We start from the raw sequence: 10,347 nt of genomic DNA, 5'->3' as shown, positions 1-10,347 counted from the left end.
AATGAACAGACAATTGTAATTGAAACATGTAAGTTACACCCCTCATTGTGTTCTTGTATAGATGTATCGTCATAATGACAGGAGAACCTTCATTATCCATTACACAAACCCCACATAATCATATGAGTGCACTCTTTTTAATTGGATCGGGCACCTTTCTCTACCATGAACGACGTAACCATCGGAGTAGCATCCTGCTTTATCCGGTGTTCCCTCTCTCTCTCTCTCTCTCTGTGTGGCACATTTTTGGTGTATTTATAGGCGCCAACACTTGCCGTGTTTAAGCTCACTTAAGAGAAAACAACATTAATGAACACACAAATTGAACTAAAAACATGCAAGTCACACCACTCATAGTGTTTTTGTATTGCCGTATCATCGTAATGACACGGGAACCTTCATTTTCCATGGCACAAATCCTACACACTCGTATGAGTGCACTCTTTTTAATTGGACCGGGCACCTTTTTCCACCATAACGTTGTACACATCGGGCACCTTCATTTTCCATTACACAAACCCTACACACTTGTATGAGTGCACTCTTATTAATTGTACCGGGCACCTTTCTCTTCCATGAACATTGTACCTATCAGAGTAGCACCTTTATCTCTCACTCTTAATCCGGCAATGCTACACTCACGGGCTCAATACGGGGCTTTTACGGAGTGAGTCTGAGTTGGTAGGGACTGATTGGATTAAGGGGAGAGATTGGGCCCCACCCACCTGAAAATCAGGGGGCAGGTTTAGTTAGATGGAAGCAGCCCGTAAAAGCCAGTAAATAGTCCGTGCGTTTAGCATTTTTGCTCTCAATCAACCTTTTTGTGTGACTATAGGCGCCAACACTTGACGTGGCTAAGAGAAAACGACAATAATGAATGGGCAATTGTAATTGAAAACATGCAAGTCACCCCGCTCATGATGTTCTTGTATCGTTGTATTGTCATAATGACAGGGAACCTTTATCTTCTATTCCACAAACCTTTCGCACTCATATAAGTGGACTCTTTTTAATCGAACTGTGCACCTTTTTCTACCCTAACTGTTGCGCCCATCAGAGTAGTACCCTGTTTACTCTGGTGATCCCGGCCCCTCTACCCCTCACCTTTTTTTGTCTGTCTTGGCGCTAACACTTGACATGCAAGCCATAGACCGGCCCTCATGGTGTTCTTGTGTCACCGTATCGTCATAATGACACGAGAACTCTCATTTCCATGGCATAAACCCTACACACTCATATAAGTGCACTCTTTTTAATTGGAAGGGCACCTTTTCTACCATGAACATTGTACCCATCGGAGTAGCACCCTATATCCTTCGGTCATCCCGATCTCTATATCTCTCACTCACGTAGTTGTTTGTCTATAGGCACCAACACTTGATGTGGTTAAGCTCACTTTAGAGGACACATCAATAATGAGCACACATTTTGTAATTGAAAACATGCTAGTCACACCCCTCACAGTGTCCTTGTATAGCCGTATCTATAATACCTAAATAGTTGATCCTCACTAACTTATTTCTCTCAACATGCAAGCATGCCACCTCATCATACAATCACGCATGAGAAAAGGCCCACCTAAACATGCAAGCTTGCATGGAAAACAGTCTACCACATTATGCAGCCATGCATGGAAAATAATTTTCCACTTTATGATACAACTTATATTCATTGAATAATTTATAATTATACTCGAATGCAGCAAATCATATATGTACTTTTAGTTTTGGTTCTCATGTTATTAACTCAAATATTCATATTTCATACAACAAAAATTTATTAAAATATATTGCAACCTATTCATGCAACAAATATTTTACAACTACTATACAACAATCAAATTCTCTGAATCATATGCATTTTTAGTTTTGGTTCTCATGTTATTAACTTAAACATTCACATTCCATACAACAAAATCTCATTAAAATATAATGCAAGCAATTCCCGCAGCAGCGCGCGGGGTATCATCTAGTTGTCATAATGACACAACAACATTCATTCTCCATTGCACAAACCATACACAATCATATGAGTGCACTCTTTTTAATTGGACCGAGACACCTTTTTCTACCAAGAATGTTGTACCCATCGGACTAGCACCCAGTTTCCTCCGGTGATCCCAATCTCTTTGTCTCTCGCTCATCTATTTTTGGTGTCTATATGCGCCAACATCTAATGTGTTTAAGATCACTTCAGAGGAAAGAAACATAATGAATGGGCAATTGTAATTGAAAACATGCAAGTCACACCTCTCATGGTGTTGTTTTATCGCTGCATAGTCATACTGACATGAGAAACTTCATTTTCCATTGCACAAACTCTACGCACTTGTATGAGTGTACTATTTTTAATTGGACCGAGAACATTTTTCTATCATGTACGTTGTTTCCATCGGAGTAGCACCCTGATTCCTCTAGTGATCCTGATCTATCTCTCTCCCACACTCATCTTTTTGGTGTGTCTATAGACGCCAACACTTGACATGTTTAAGCTCACTTAAAAGGTGACAACTATTATATTGAACGAACAATTGTAATTGAAAACATGCAGTTCACTCCCATCATGGTGTTCTTATAAGGCAGTATCATCATAATGACACGGGAACCTTCATTTTCCATTGCATAAACCCTACACACTCGTATGAGTGCGCTCTTCTGATTGGACCGGGCATATTTCTCTTCCATAAATGTTGTACCCATCGGAGTAGCACCCTGCTTTATCCGGTGTTCCCGATCTCTCACTCTCTCCCTATCTCTCTCCCTCCCTCCCTCTCCCTCTCTCACACACACATACACACCCTCATTTTTTGTGTGTTTATAGGCGCCAATACTTGACGTGTTTAAGCTCACTTAAGAGAAAACAACAAATAATGAACAGACAAATTTAATTGAAAACATGCAAGTCACACCCCTCATAGTGTTTTTGTATTGCCGTATCGTCGTAATGACACGGGAACCTTCAATTACCATGGCACAAACCCTACATACTCGTATGAGTGCACTCTTTTTAATTGGACCGGCGACCTTTCTCTTTCGTTGTACCTATTGGAGTAGCTCCATAATTCCTTCGATGAACCCGATCGTTCTCTCTCTCTCACACCCACCTTTTTTGTGTGACTATTATGCGCCAACACTTGATGTGGTTGAGGTCACTTAAGAGGAAACAACAATAGTGAAAGGACACTTGGCATGCAAATCACCCCCTCCATGGTGTTCTTGTATTTATGTATCACCATAATGACATGAGAAGCTTCATTTTCCATTACACAAACCCTACATACTCATATGAGTGCACTCTTTTTAATTGTACCGGGCACCTTTCTCTTCCATGAACGTTGTACCTATCGGAGTAGCACCTTTCTCTTCCATGAACGTTGTACCTATCGGAGTAGCACCTTTCTCTCTCACTCTCAATCACCTTTTTTGTGTGACTATAGGAGCCAACACTTGACATGGTCAAGAGGAAACAACAATAATGAATGGGCAATTGTAATTGAAAGCATGCAAGTCACTCCGCTTACGATGTTCTTGTATGGCCGTATCATCATAATGACATGGGAACCCTCATCTTCCATTGCACAAACCTTTCACACACATATAAGTGTAATAGTGATGATAGCAGTAGTAACTTAGCAGAAACAATATAAGATAAATTCGTAGGCATTGGATCGGTGACTTGTTGGATGATATTCATCATGTGACAGTTATAACCTAGGGCGATATGGCACTCGCTCCAGTTCATTGATATAATGTATGCATGTATTCCGTAAATAGTCATACGTGCTTTATTAAAAGAACTTACATGACATCTTTTGTCCTACCCTCCCGTGGCAGCGGGGTCCATATTGGAAAGTAAGGAATATTAAGGCCTCCTTTTAATAGAGAACCGGAACAAAGCATTAACACATAGTGAACACATGAACTCCTCAAACTACGGTCATCACCGAGAGTGGGCCAGGTTGTTGTCACTCCGGGGTTGTCGGATCATAACCGTAGTAGGTGACTATAACTTGCAAGATCGGATCTAAAACATGGATATAATGATGATATTCATCATGTGATAGTTATAACCTAGGGTGATATGGCACTAGCTCCAGTTCATCGATATAATGTATGCATGTATTCCGTAAATAGTCATACGTGCTTTATTAAAAGAACTTGCATGACATCTTTTGTCCTACCCTCCTGTGGCAGCGGGGTCCATATTGGAAAGTAAGGGATATTAAGGCCTCCTTTTAATAGAGAACCGGAACAAAGCATTAACACATAGTGAACACATGAACTCCTCAAACTACGGTCATCACCGAGAGTGGGCCAGGTTGTTGTCACTCCGGGGTTGTCGGATCATAACCGTAGTAGGTGACTATAACTTGCAAGATCGGATCTAAAACATGGATATAATGATGATATTCATCATGTGATAGTTATAACCTAGGGTGATATGGCACTAGCTCCAGTTCATCGATATAATGTATGCATGTATTCCGTAAATAGTCATACGTGCTTTATTAAAAGAACTTGCATGACATCTTTTGTCCTACCCTCCTGTGGCAGCGGGGTCCATATTGGAAAGTAAGGGATATTAAGGCCTCCTTTTAATAGAGAACCGGAACAAAGCATTAACACATAGTGAACACATGAACTCCTCAAACTACGGTCATCACCGAGAGTGGGCCAGGTTGTTGTCACTCCGGGGTTGTCGGATCATAACCGTAGTAGGTGACTATAACTTGCAAGATCGGATCTAAAACATGGATATAATGATGAATTCATAAACGGTTCAGATCTGAAAACATGGCACCCGGGCTCAAAGTGACAAGCATTAAGCATAGCAAAGTCACAGCAACTTCAATTTAAGAACATAGTGGATACTAGGGATCAGGCACTAACAAAACTAACTGCATTACATGATGAATCTCATCCAACTCCTCACCGACCAGCGAGCCTACGAAGGAATTACTCACTCCCGATGGGGAGTATCATGGAATTGGCGGAGGAGATGGGTTGGTGATGACGAAGAACGAAGATCCCCCTCTCCGGAGCCCCAAACCGACTCCAGATCTGCCCTCCCGAGGAAGAACAGGGCTTGGCGGCGGCTCCATCTAGTGGATGGCAATAATTCTTTCTCCCTGTTTTTTTCTGGAGTCATTTTATAGTATCGGGGGGTCGTCAGCGGGGCCACCAGGTGGTACAACCCAGCTGGGCACGCCAGGCGCGCCCAGGTGGGTTGTACCCAACCAGGAGCCTCTCTCTGGTGGGTCTTGGCTCCAGAAATTCTTATTATTGATATACAAAATCCTCGCAAAGTTTCATTCCATTCCGAGAACTTTTATTTCTGCACAAAACAACACCATGGTAGTTCTGCTAAAAACAGCGTCAGTCCGGGGTTAGCTTCATTCAAATCATGCAAATTAGAGTCCAAAACAAGAGGAAAAGTGTGAGAAAAAATAGATACGTTGGAGACGTATCAACCATCCATTTTTGTCATGTATTTTTCCGCTGATAAAAATCATTTTGAAATTAAAATGTAGTCGGTTCCAAACAACACGATGGATCACACAAAAAAGGCAACATGGCTTGTTTTTACATGGCCAAATCCAAGAAGAACATTAGCCCTGCAGTCCGTGCATTTTTCTGCCCTGCCGGTCCGGTGATACCATCGATCCACATATCAGGGGCCCTTATATCGTGGATACGGGTCGAGAATTCAGAGGTTTGAGGGGCAAAATCAGCTACGGCCGAATAGAGCCCTCAACTGAAACTGTAAATTAAAAAAAACATTCCTGGGCCATATGAAGAACACATGCTACATACATAGTTTGATCATCGCTACATTTCAAAAGTTATTTTAGATCGGAGCTACCCTAAACTTGCCGCCGCTGACACATACATAGTTCGATGCCACCCTACCCTAAACTTGCCAAAATCAGGGCTCACTGGATCTCTCCGGGTGCAGCGGTAGCAGTACTCACTCGTCGTCGGAGGAGGAGACAAGATCGATGTACTTCTTAGCTTGCTCCTCGGTTTCGCGACGCCATCCCGCCTGCTTGGCGTTGAACTCACGCACGGCAGTGAGTGCCTGCTCGAAGAGGAGGTCACTGAGCTCCTCATCCCGCCGGCGGCGCGCGTCCTCCTCCTCTTGCTCGCGGCAGTGCGCTCGACGAGCGCCGCTTCAAAGGCGCCTGTGTCGGGCCCGACGAGGTACTCCTCCGGGCCGATGATGTCGTGGCCGCGCGGGCGCTCCTCCTCCGACTCCCTCTTGACAGTGTGGAGCGGAAAGCTCGCCGGGCTCCCTCTTCACCGGAAGCAGCGACGCGCCAGAAGAGCTCCCCGCGTCGAAGCGTCGCACATGGTGGCGGTCCTAATCCTCCGTTTCGCAGCGGAGGAGGGACGACGGCACCGGGAGCTCGTAGTTGGTGTACCGTTTGGCCGAGCGCTTGCATGCTGCATCGGCGATGATGCAACACTTGCGCTCCGGGTCTTCGCTTCCACCGCACCGGCCAGAGCTCCACATCATCGCAGATCGGTGGGCGGGGGAGGCGTACTTAGCGCACCCGCGGCGAGAAATCGGAGAGGGGATTGGGTTATCGCGGCTACGGGGGTATAGGGTTTCGCCCCGTATACTTGCCGCAAACCCGTAGATATACTGCGTTGGGGGGTGGCGGTTTGCAGGCTATCTTACAATCATTTACAACCGGGTGACTATACGGGCTCTGGTCTGGCCCAAAAAATGGGCCAAACCCGTATAGTCACCGGATTTTTACAGTTTGCGCGACTATAAGGGGTCTCCTAGAGCATCCCCCCCCCTCCCCCCAATGTTTGGTTCCCTTTTTGCGGGAAAATGATGGTAGGGAATGCGCCGCTGCCCTATATAATGCCGCATTGGATGTCTTCCGGAGCAATAATGCTGAGTCCGGATGGATGCGGGCGTTTTCAGGGTCTGCGTTCGAGATGCCCTTATGAGCTAACGAGTTAGAGGAATGTACAATAATTGTAGTACATGTTACTTCCAGAAAAAGTAACACAAACACATTAAATTAACTAAAAAGGTCTTTGTTAAGATTTATATTGTGATGGTGAACGTAATCATTTCAATATTGGGAATATGTTTGCGTTGCCAATAGAGCTCATCCTCCTCGAATTTTCTTCCTTTTCAAGTAATATCACAGTGGCCAGGTACGTCCACAAGTCTGAACACGCCACAGGAAAAAAAGTCAAAGAAACAAAAAATCCACACCCGTGACCACAGTCTGCAGGTCGTTCAGAGATATCGACACCTGTGCTGGCCGGACGTGAACATCCCCCATGACCATACCATCTTCTTCCCAGAGCAACCCGTAAGCTACACAGACTCATAGTTCCCCTTCATCTCAATCTTCACAGCCAGCGTCCGGTAGCAAAAGTGGAGGAGAACGACGGCGCACCGCACCCCGATGGTTTCGTCCAGCACACAGGTGAGTTACTCACGCGCACGACCGTTAATGTCCTTCTTCCCTGTCCTCTTTGAATCATGTAACATTTTTCTTACCTATTCTCCGCGATAGATCCATTGACAGGTGAAGTCCTCATGGATCATATCTCATGGTCAAAGAAGAGAATGACAACAAACCAGCCGAAGTCCCCGTGGCGCCGACGGTGCTGGCCACTGGATGGATAAGACGTCAGAGGTAACCCTCGCAATACAAGAATATGCAGCGATTTTCATATACTCTGATTTAATCTGTCCTAATCACGGCTATAGATAATAGAACTAGCATGCACTACAGTTTTGTAGTAAAGCCATGACATTAAACAGATAGATGGTAATTATTCAAGCGTTCTTTTCTGTAGCAGTATCTTTGGCAGTCCGCAGTCACACAGAAAACTGATAGAGCTCCCCTGTTTCTTTGGCGTACAGAAACAGATAGGGTAATCCATTCCGGGCACCAGTGGAAGGACATCAGAGTGCGATAGAGCGTGCAATTGAAGAAGCGACAGAACTTGGTAAAAAAAGTTGTTTTCGAACCAGCTATTGGCATGGTGTTCAATTCTGAACAAGAGGCTTATGAGTTTTACAACGCCTATTCATGGGAGATTGGCTTCGGCATCAGGCAGGGAAACAAATACGTCAACAATCAGAATTACAAATCAAAGCAAGACATTCTTTGTTCCAGCGAGGTTAGCACCAACTTCAAATTTCTCTTAATCAGGTCGACCAAATATATTTCCTTGCCAAGCCATGTTCATTTGTCATTTTTATGCAGGGCAAGGAAACGGCGCCAAACTCAAAATCATGGCTGATTCGATAGGTGAAAGAAAAATATGGAAATGCCGCAATCACATAGACTCTTCAGTAAAGGAATTAGTAAGCCACATGGGCCTTGATAATATTATCCCTCAGGAAGGTCTATGGGGTTATCCCTCAGGAAGGTCTATCGGTATGAGGATGTCCCATTCAGAAAAAGATCTCTGCGCAGCATGTGTGCATCAATAGCACATGAGTCCAGCCAGGACGACATCAACAAGACTTTGGGTCTGTTTTCATCAATGCAAGCTGAAAACAAAGGTTTTTATTTTGCGGTGAAAACTGATGAGGAAAGAAGAGTGCCCGGTTTATTCTGGTGCCATCAGAAGAGCAAGGCAGACTATACATGCTTTGGAGATGTGGTTACGTTCGACACTACATACAAGAGTAATTTGTATGAGATGCCAGTGGGCTTGTTCATCGGAGTAAACAATCATCACCAATGTTGTATATTCGGCTGCGTTGTACTTCGCGAGGAGACAGTTGAAGCATTCAAGTGGGCATTTGAAACTTTCCTTGCAGCAATGGGCAATAGGGTTCCAGTGACATTCTATCAATGGGTATTTTGTTTATGGCTTTATCAAAACACTAATGGGTGACATTTTTCTTTTCTTACTTTTCAGATCAAAGTAGACAGATGGAGCTTGCCATTGCAGATGGTATGCCAACAACTGTGCACTGCTGGTGCAAATGGCATGTATTAAAGAAGATGAAGGAGAAGGTTGGTAGTATATATATAGTTCTGTGACACATACAGTCGTATTTTTTTAATCCCTCCGTTGGATCATGTTATATTATAGGTGTGTTGGTTCAGTATTTTTTTCAGAATTTTTGAGAACTTTTGCACCGTTGAAACCCTTAACTAGTTCTGTGGCAAGCACTTTTAGAAAATCCTACTCCTATATATAGGTAAAACTGTGTATACCATAGCTTGCCACAGAACTAGTTAAGTGTCCCTAAACTTTTAACGGTTCAAAAGTTATCAAAAAATATGAAATAAATATGGGAGCATCTCTCTAATGTAATAAGATGATCCAACGGAGGGATTGTCAAAATATGCATCTGTGTGTCCTCGGCAAAAATAATAAGCATTTCAGCTCACTGTGACATAAATATATACTGAACTATTTGTTTTTTGTCCAGGACACATACAGTTGTATTTTTTTAATCCCTCCGTTGGATCATGTTATATTATAGGTGTGTTGGTTCAGTATTTTTTTCAGAATTTTTGAGAACTTTTGCACCGTTGAAACCCTTAACTAGTTCTGTGGCAAGCACTTGTAGAAAATCCTACTCCTATATATATATATATATATATATATATATATATATATATATATATATATATAGGAAAGAAACTGAATTCAGAATCGAATTCGAATTCTGAATTTATCATACACTAAGGCCAAGCAAGACAAGAAAAACAACCCCCCACGAAACTGCAAGAACTGTGGACTACCCGGCCACTACAGGAGCACATGCCCAACATATGTTGGTCCCAAGAAGCCACCTAAAGAGGTTACATGCACAAAATGCAAGCTCAGAGAAAAGGACGCGCCGTTTTGAAGTTCTCTGTTAGTAGCCAAGGGGTCAGATAACAAAACAAAAAATATATCAGTAAGTAGATTAGTGGATCTCCGTGGCTCTTGTGTCAATTACATCATTCCAGGGCGATAGAAGACCCGAAGCACCGAGTCAAACAGAGAGTTGCCGCTGCTATGAACTGAAATACAGTGCTCCAGAACAACAGAAGCGGCCTCTCGCCGATCCCTATCTGCTTGACGTAGTCTAGCCTGAATAAATATGAAACATCCATATTGGGTTTAACATGTCGAACGTGACAATACATTTGAGCACACTCGCCTGCTAGACTGTTATGAATATCCATATAGTCACCATCTCAGAGATTGGGAAAAGTAAACAGCAAATCATGTAAATGTGCCATCAATGATAATAGCAAGAACAAAAACTGTTGTCAGTCAAAAAAATTTACTTAGCAGTGTCCATCGAACGCATGAACTCAACTCCACTATCCTGAAAGCAACAATTTTTGTACCAGATTAG

At 43.3% G+C, this 10,347-nt stretch overlaps 1 long non-coding RNA gene across 2 annotated transcripts; it reads left to right on the top strand.

The window, feature by feature from the left end:
* Positions 1-7,256: 7,256 nt before the first annotated feature.
* On the top strand, positions 7,257-9,568 carry LOC125548513. Of its 2 annotated transcripts, XR_007301107.1 has the most exons (5): positions 7,257-7,453; positions 7,544-7,666; positions 7,897-8,156; positions 8,243-9,004; positions 9,427-9,568. It is a non-coding gene; the product is annotated as an uncharacterized LOC125548513 (long non-coding RNA). The 2 variants fall into 2 exon arrangements; XR_007301106.1 differs by having other exon boundaries at positions 7,267-7,453; positions 8,243-9,568.
* Positions 9,569-10,347: the final 779 nt, after the last annotated feature.

Source organism: Triticum urartu, chromosome 3 (assembly GCF_003073215.2).
Source record: "Triticum urartu cultivar G1812 chromosome 3, Tu2.1, whole genome shotgun sequence".
NCBI classification, from domain to species: domain Eukaryota; kingdom Viridiplantae; phylum Streptophyta; class Magnoliopsida; order Poales; family Poaceae; genus Triticum; species Triticum urartu.
Note: the sequence above shows the minus strand (reverse complement) of the source record. Positions and strands in the feature narration are given on the sequence as shown.